This window comes from Carcharhinus amblyrhynchos, chromosome 23, assembly GCF_965287045.1.
Source record: "Carcharhinus amblyrhynchos chromosome 23, sCarAmb.v2.hapA, whole genome shotgun sequence".
NCBI lineage: Eukaryota > Metazoa > Chordata > Chondrichthyes > Carcharhiniformes > Carcharhinidae > Carcharhinus > Carcharhinus amblyrhynchos.
In genome coordinates this window covers 33,912,856-33,921,771 of record NC_137346.1, presented here as the reverse complement: position 1 = coordinate 33,921,771, position 8,916 = coordinate 33,912,856, and the positions used below count along the sequence as shown (strand labels likewise).

Sequence of the window (8,916 nt, the reverse complement as noted above, 5' to 3'; positions counted from 1 at the left end):
TTTGTGAGAGGCTTGTGAATCCTGTCTGAAATCAGATGCCAGAGACCCGCACTCAGCTGAACTCATGTGATTATGCTGTAAAAATGCCAACTCTCTGCTCAGAATTAAATTTACATAAGACCAGTTTTAAAGGTGGCATTCTGAGTAGTGCTCTCAACTTCATAGTAGAGATGGCACCATGAGAACAACAACATACTGAGAATAGACTCTAACCACGTATGTATTTGTGATAGTACCAAGCAGCAAAATCAATCCTGCATTGGAATTGCATTGTAAGAAGTCTCACAACGCCGGGTCAAAGTCCAACAAGTTTATTTGATAATAAACCCACTAGCCAGTGGGTTTACTACCAAATAAACTTGTTGGACTTTAATCTGGTGCTGTGAGACTTCTTACTGTGTTTGTCCCAGTCCAACACCGGCATCTTCACATCATGACTACGATTGGAATTGCATTGTCAGAGCTCTGAATAGTAAAGATGGCAGGTATGATAAATTCGCCAACTGAGGTAATAATATGGTAGGAACATCAACAATGCCATTTAATACCATGCATGTATCACCAATCCCATACAGGAATAGCTCTATGGAAGCTGTCAGTATCAGAACAGCTTGAATTAAATGGGATTAATAAGGTAATACCAGTTTGCAACTGAGAGAGGGGAGTTTTGAAAATAATTGCTGGACTATCTAATACTGTAAATTATAGAGTGCTACAGCAAATAGAAGGTGCAACATGCTTGAATTGAAAAAATAGAAGCCATTAATGATTATACTACAACACGGAGTATCAGATATAGTTTTATTTAATATTCTTACATGGAAATGTGTGTCACTGGCAAGGTCAGCAGTTGTTGTTGATCTCTACTTGCCCTTGAGAAGATGATGGTGAGTCACCTTCATGAACAGCTACAGTCCATGTGATACGGGCAGCACAACGGCCTCACAGTACCAGGGACCCAAATTTAATTCCCAGTTTGCGTCACTTATCTGTGTGGTGTCTGTACATTCTCTGCGTGTCTGCATGGGTTCCCTCCAGGTGCTCTGGTTTCCTCTCACAGTCCGAAAAATGTGCTGGTTAGGTGCACTGGCCACACTAAATTATCCCTCAGTGTACCCAAACAGGCGCCAGAGTGTGCTGACTAGAGGATTTTCACAATAACTTCATTGCAGTGTAATGTAAGCCTACTTATGACACAAATAAATAAAATTAGACCTACAGTGCTGTGAAGGGAGATCCAGGCTTTTGACCCAGTTACAATAAAGGAACAGTGATTTTTTTTTAAACTTTATTCCAATCCAATCAAGTCAAATTAAACCCAATTCAGAGTCCCAACAAGTTGGGACATTCCCGATCCAAGCTGACAAGACAGGGCTCTCACCTCCTGTCTTGGGCTTGATCTACATGATCCAAGCTGACTGGAGTAGGTGTAGCTCCTCCTCCAGGGCTTGATCTTATTTGCATCTTAGCCAAATGGCCGAGATGCCGCTTTAAAAAATTGCTTCAAATGAAGCTGAAATGTAACCTAATGACTTCAACCAAGTGCAGCACGTCGATACTACACTTGATCTTAGCCAAAAGGCCGAGAAGCGTGATATAGTTCAAAGTCAGGATGATATGTGGTTTGGAGGGGAACTTACAGGTGGTAGGAATCCCATGTGTCTATTGCCCTTATCCTTCTAGGTGATACTGATCATGAGTTTGGGAGGTATTGTTGAAAGAGCCTTGGTGAGTTACTGCAGTGCTGCCACTGATGGTGAAGGGAGTGAATGTTTGAGGTGTGAATTGTGGTTTGGGGTGGGGGGCGGGGTGCGATCAATCAGGTTGCTTTGTCCTGGATTGCATCTAGCTTCTCGAATGTTGTTAGAGTTGCATTCTTACAGGCAAATGCAGAGTATTCCATCATATTCCTGACCTGTGCCTTGCAGATGATGGATAGAATCCCTACAGTGCAGAAGGAAGCCATTCGGCCCATCAAGCCTGTATTGACAATAATCCCACCTAGGCCCTAGCTCTGGAATTTCAGGTATTTAACCTTCATAGCGAGGGGGATTGAATATAAAAGTAGGGAGGTCTTGCTGCAGCTGTATAGGGCATTGGTGAGGCCGCAGCTGGAGTACTGTGTGCAGTTTCAGTCGCCGCATTTACGCAAGGGTATTTTGGCCTTGGAGGGAGTGCAGAGGAGGTTTACTAGGCTGATACCAGAGTTGAGGGGGTTGAGCTATGAGGAGAGGCTGAATAAACTAGGCTTGTACTCGTTAGAGTTTAGAAGAATGAGGGGAGATCTCATTGAGACTTATAAGATGATGAATGGGATGGATAGGATAGAGGTGGAGAGGCTCTTCCCGCTCAGAAAGGACAGTAGGACTAGGGGGCACAGCCTCAAGATAAAGGGGGGGCGGTTTAGAACAGAGTTGAGGAGGAACTTCTTCACTCAAAGGGTGGTGAATCTCTGGAATTCTCTGCCCGTTGAGGTGATGGAGGCTGCCTCGCTAAATATTTTTAAGACATGGGTTGATGGGTTTTTGATAAGCGAGGGGATTAAGGGTTATGGGGAGAGGGCAGGAATGTGGAACTGAGACACGACAGATCAGCCATGATCTTATTGAATGGTGGGGCAGGCTCGAAGGGCTGGATGGCCTATTCCTGCTCCTGTTTCTTATGTTCTTATTTCTTATGTTTATGTTCTTATGTTCTAATCCCCCGACCTTAAGGGTCAATAAATCTAATCTGCACATTTTTAGACTGTGGGAGGAAACTAGGCACTCAGAGGAGAATGTGCAAATTCCACACACAGTCACCTGAGGCCAGAAACAAACTTGGATCCCTGGGGCTGTGGGGCAGCAGTATTAGGACCAAAGGAGATTGAAGGGAGATTTGATAGGGATAAGCAAAATAAAGGCAGATATGGATAAGCTAAACAAAGAAAATCTGTTCCTATTAGCTGATGGTACAAGGACCAGGGGACAGATTTAAGATTTTAATCAAATGGGAAAGAGGAGTGGAGAGGAAAAATGTTTATGCAGATTAAAAAAGGCCATTTGGTTTTTCCAGTTTCATTGGATTCCATTGTTTACATCTACTAAGTGTTTGTTTTAAATGCTAGGGCTATAATGAATGCCTCGTTGTGTTTCAAAAGATTCAGAACCACTTATCTCAGCAAAGGGCTGTGTTGTAATTTTGATTGACAATTTTAAGAAGTTACTCAGGGTTATCTGTCTTTGGTGTTATAAGGGTTCATTTGTTTTTACAACAGATTCATCACATGAAAGGATTTACATTTCTGAATGGCTTTGATGAATAGGGATTTTTCAATTTGAAGTGTTTTGGAATATGATGTTTCTATTAAACTGTTTGAAGATTTTTATGTCCCTTTCAAAGATATTCTGAGGTCTGCCCAAAGTGGATACTAGATAAACAGGCATGTAGGATACATAGACAGCATACAGGGGATATAGGGAGTATGAGAGAGCACACAGAAATGTGGGGGCATGAAGTAGTGTGGGATGATGGTTAAGAAAGATGAGAACTATATTAGACAGTTGGGCTAATGTCACAGAATCACAGAATACTATAATGCAGAGAGGCCTTTCAGCCCATTGAGTCTGCAACATGCATGAAAAGCCCAAGGCAGGCCTCCTAACTGCTGTCTTGCATGGCAGATACATCCCTCTGATGCTACCTCATCACACAATTATGTCCAAATGGTCCAAACATGGTCCAAATTTGAAAATTTTTCAACACATCAATAAACATGTGTGAAGCCATGATCGTGCACATTTCAGCTGCTTCTGGCGTACACAAAGGATACCTGTACAAATGTCCTTCACAGCTTGGTACTTCATGTGGTTTGCATCAAAGTGGCTGTCGACACAGCACCATTTCATCTGATGAAGGAGCAGCGCTCTGAAAGCTTGTGATACCAAATAAACCAGATTTTAATCTGGTGTTGTGAGACTTCTTACTGTGCCCACCCCAGCCCAATGCCAGTATCTCCACATCATAAAGAAGTAAAGGAGAGAGTGCAGAATATGGTTCAGCAGTCATAGCTAGGTAGAGAGAAGGGGCAACTTACTATAAAGTAGGTCCATTGTAAAGTCTGATCGCAGCAGAGAAGAAGATGTTCTTGAGTTGGTTGGTACATGTCCTCAGACTTTTGTATCTTTTTCATGCTGTAAGAAGGTGGAAGAGAGTATGCCTGGGGTCCTTAATTATACTGGCTGCTTTTCCGAGGTAGTGGAAAGTATGGACAAATTCAATGGGTGGGAGCAGAATCATAGAAATCATAAAAACCCGACAGTGCAGAATGAGGCCATTTGGACCAGCGAGTCTGCACTGACCACAATCCCACCCAGGCCCGCCCCCCATATCTCTACATGTTTATCTGCTAATCCCTCGCATCTCAGGATTCTAAGGGGCAACTTCTAGCATGGCCAATCAACCTAACCCGTACATCTTTGGACTGTGGGAAGAAACCGGAGCACCCAGAGGAAACCCACGCAGACACGAGGAGAATGTGCAAACTCCACACAGACAGTGACCCAAGTAGGGAATCAAACTCAGATCCCTGGAGCTGTGAAGCAGCTGTGCTAACCACTGTGCTACCATGCCACCTGGTCTGGTTTGCATAATAAACTGGTCTTTGTTCACGACCCTTTATAGTTTTTTGTAGTCTTGGACAGAGTAAGAGCCATACCAAGCTATGATACAACCAGAAAGAATGTTTCCTATGGTGCATATGTAAAAGTTGGTGAGAGTCATAGTGGACGTGCCAAATTTCCTTTGAGTTCTGAGAAAGTACAAGCGTTTGTGGGCTTTTTTAATTATAACATTGGTATGGACAGACCAGGACATGTTATTGGTAATCTGGACACCAAGAAACTTGACTCTCTTGACCATTTCTACTTCATCCCTGTTGATGTAGATGGGGGCATATCCCCCATCATGTCTCCTGAAATTGATGACTACCTCCTTCATTTTGTTGACATTGAGGAAGAGGTTATTGTTGTTGCATTAGTTCTCTATTTCTTATACTTTGTCTCATCGTTGTTTGAGATCCGATCCACTACAGTGCTGTCATCAGCAAACAGGAAAATCAAGTCGGAGGTGAATTTGACTACACAGTCCCAGGTGTATAAGGAGTAAAGTAAGGGGCTGAGGACGCAGCCTTGTGTGGCACTGATGATGAGGATGATCATGAAGAAGATGTGGCCTATCCTTACTGATTGCGGTCTGAGGGTTAGGAAGTCTAGAATCCAATCACAGAGGGAGGAGCCGACTCCAGGCCCAGGAGTTTGGAGATGAGTTGTGTAGGAATAATGGAGTTGAAGGCTGAGCTATAGTCCGACTATAGATGTCTTTATTATCCAGGTTTTCCATGACTGAGTGTAGAGCCAGGGAGATGGCGCCTTCTGTGGACTGTTACAGTTGTAGGCAAACTGTAGTGGATCCAGGCTATCTGAGAGGCTGGAACTGATTTGTGCCATGACTATCCTTTCGAAGCACTTCATAATGATGGATGTCAGAGCCACTGCACGATGGTCATTAAGGCGTGTTGCCTGGCTTTTCTTTGGTACTGGGATGATGGTTGTCTCTTTGAAGCAGATCAGGACCTCAGGTTGATGTAATGAGAGGTTAAAGTTTTTTTTATTCATTCACAGAACATGGGTGTCGCTGACTGGCCAGCATTTATTGCCCATCCTAGTTGCCCTTGAGGAGATGGTGGTGAGCCAGCTTCTTGGAACATTATAGTCCACGTGCTGTTAGGGAGGGAATTCCAGGATTTTGACCCAGCGAGGGTGAAGGAACAGCGATATATTTCCAAGTTAGAATGATGAGTGGCTGGGAGGGAAACTTGCAGATGGTGGTGTTCCCATTTATCTGCCGCCCTTGTCCTTCTAGATGGAAGTGGTCATGCATTTGAAGGTGCTGTCTAAAGATTTTTGGTGAACTGCTACAATGCATCTCGTAGATAGTACCCACTGTTGCTACTGAGCGACAGTGAAGGAGGGAATGGATGTTTGTAGACGTAGTGCCAATCAAGCAGGCTGCTTTGTCTTGGATGGTGTCAAGCTTTTTGAGCGTTGTTAGAACTGCACCCATCCAGGCAAATGGGGAGTATTCCATCATACTCCAGATTTGTGAGGTTTTGCCCACTTACAAAGTCCCTTGTCTTGATGCATTCATGAGTCCCTTTGATGCAACACCACATTTTGCCACTTACCTTGCAAAGGAGGCCATTCATCTGTTCCTGGCACTGGATACAGAATCTCATGTGGATCCATAGCTGCTCACTTCCTCTGATCTCCATTCAGACCTTATTGGTCAAGTGGGAAGACCTCCTATTTCCATCTCCAGGAAAGGCAGTTCCAGAATTCTCAGATGCCTAGGATGAATTCCTTCTGGGAAGCATCACTAAACCATAAGAACATTCTTTGACCATGGCAAAGGGGTGGGGTGAGGATGAGTATAGATAGATGTACAAAAATATAGCTATTTAGTTGAAGGAGGAGGGACCTTCATATGAAGTTATAGGGGTTCCAAGGACATAACTTGTCAGATGAAGGATAGGGGAGGGTGTATTGGTCAACTGATAGAGGCTGTCAAGGGGGCAGTGGAGGCTATGAATCATGTAAAAATTTTCCAGATGGTCTGGCAGGTGGATGATAACTTCTCCAAATCAGAATAATATTTCCCTGCCTGCAGAAGCTGGATGCTTGCAGATGCAGGCCTTTTATAGCCCACTCTGACCTGGAAGTGAGTCAGTTTATGACATTTCCACACTGTTGCAATATGCCATTAAAAAATTGAAGCATGGCATCACTATAAAGGAAGTGTGTCATGCGATCCAGTTTTAGGTTCACTTTTGCTTTTCAACAGAGCATACAGACACAGATTTGCAGCTCTGATCTCCTCGAGGTTTGCCTTTGTATAAACATTCCCATGTAACACAATACATTGTAGGTACGTCGCCTCTTCCAACACATGAGCAGAAGAGGCATACATTTTCAGTTCTGTGTCGAGAGCCAATTCTTTCCATTAAATTCCACCCATAATGTCAGTACAAGCTCTTTTAAGAAGGCACCCGATTAGTTTTATTCCTCATAATCTTGTAAATTTGTCCTTTTTACCTAAGTATCCAATTCTCTTTTGAAACTTGAATCAACAGTAAAGTATTTAGGTTAGTATTATCAGAGGTACCATCCTTTGGGCTTGTTTTTGATTGAAATTCCTTCTCTTTGTTCAGGTGCATACTAATAATTACACTATTCAATAGTAAGCGTAGAATCCTTGTTTTGTGGTCACCATTCCTTCCTCAATTTGTACCACAAAAAATGCTGAACTGGTTTTTCAGTTCATTACTATGCATGAGTTTTAAATGTTAATAGTGTTTACCAACACAATAAAAGCAATGCACTCCGAGCAGTTATTAATTATGTGAAGTATTTAGAGACATGTCAACATAGTAAGGGCCTGTATTAATGCAAATATTAATAATTCCATTTTTAAGTACTTTCCAATTTGCAACATAACTAGTGGTACAGAATACGGTTTTGCTACATCTGTGATCCATCTTTGCATTACTTCCTACCCAATTCAGGAATAGAGTGAGAATGAAACTGCCAGGAATGCAGTATACACACCACCAGTAAACCACCAGGGGTCTGACACATAATATAGTTCAAACCAAAACACCTCATTATGAAGCTACTGTGGATTTGACAAAGAATTCAGCATTAGAACCATCTGTGACATATTCCACTGCTCAACTAAATATACATCATGCAATTAATCATTAAACTGTTAGCGCCAAATGAATACCTAAACTTACTCTTCAAATCTTATTCAGGAATTACATAGGCCAGAACTTTGAAGATGGCAAGGGTTCAGCCCATCTCTTTGGCAGGGAACACATCCACACATCCAGGGATGGGCTGGGGGGTGGTGGTGATCAAGAGTGGGAAAATCAGGGCCAAATAAGTAAGGTGTGAGGTAGGGAGGAGGAGGGTAGGTGGGGGCAGGTGTGTGTGGGGTGGATGGGCAGGAAGGTGCTAGGAGGGAGATCTGGAGGTCAATGGGCCCTAAAGAAGAGCAGCCACATTCAAGAGAGGACTTCTGAAGAAGGCCACCCCAACACTTTCCTGCCTCAGATCTAATTTTGTTTAATTCTGCATTTCTCTCTTGATCTAACATCTACCCACCAGCTAAAGTCATATCAGACAACAGGGCATCGCAGTCAGCTATTCAGCTCTGCTGCAAACTTTGGGAATGCACCATAAATATATTTATAAATATAAATATATTTTGCTTCTCTCCTTCAAGTCCTAAATGGCTCTTCCATTCTACAGACACTTCCCCTTCTCATACATCTCCCATCACACCCTTAGTTCCATGTTGTCTCACTCAAACTTAGCTCAGTCATAGAGTCATAGAGGTTTACAGCATGGAGCCAGGCCCTTTAATCCAACTTATGCATGCCACCCAGTTTTTACCATTAAGCTAGTCCCAATTGCCTGCGTCCATATCCCTCTATACCAATCTTACACGTGTGACTGCCTAAATGCTTTTTAAAAGACAAAATGGTGACTGCCTCTACTATTACCTCTGGCAGCTGTTTCAAACACTCACCACCATCTGCGTGAAAAAATTGCTGCTCTGGGCCCTTTTGTATCTCTCCCCACTCACTTTAAAGTTACACCCTCTAGTTTTAGACTTCCCTGCCTTTGGGAAAAGATGTTGACTATCTATCTAATGTATGCCTGTCATTATTTTATAGATCTCTATACAATCACCTCTAAGTCTCATACGCTCCAGGGAAAAAAGTCCCAGTCTATCCAGCCTCTCCTTATAACTCAAGCCATCAAGTCCCAGTAGCATCCTAGTAAATTTTTTCTGCACTCTGTCTAGTTTAATAAT

General features: G+C 42.9%; 1 non-coding gene across 1 annotated transcript; it reads right to left on the bottom strand.

Moving 5' to 3' along the window:
* Positions 1-1,402: 1,402 nt before the first annotated feature.
* LOC145357659 (U2 spliceosomal RNA) lies at positions 1,403-1,594 on the bottom strand. The gene has a single exon (XR_013889348.1). It is a non-coding gene; the product is annotated as a U2 spliceosomal RNA (small nuclear RNA).
* Positions 1,595-8,916: the final 7,322 nt, after the last annotated feature.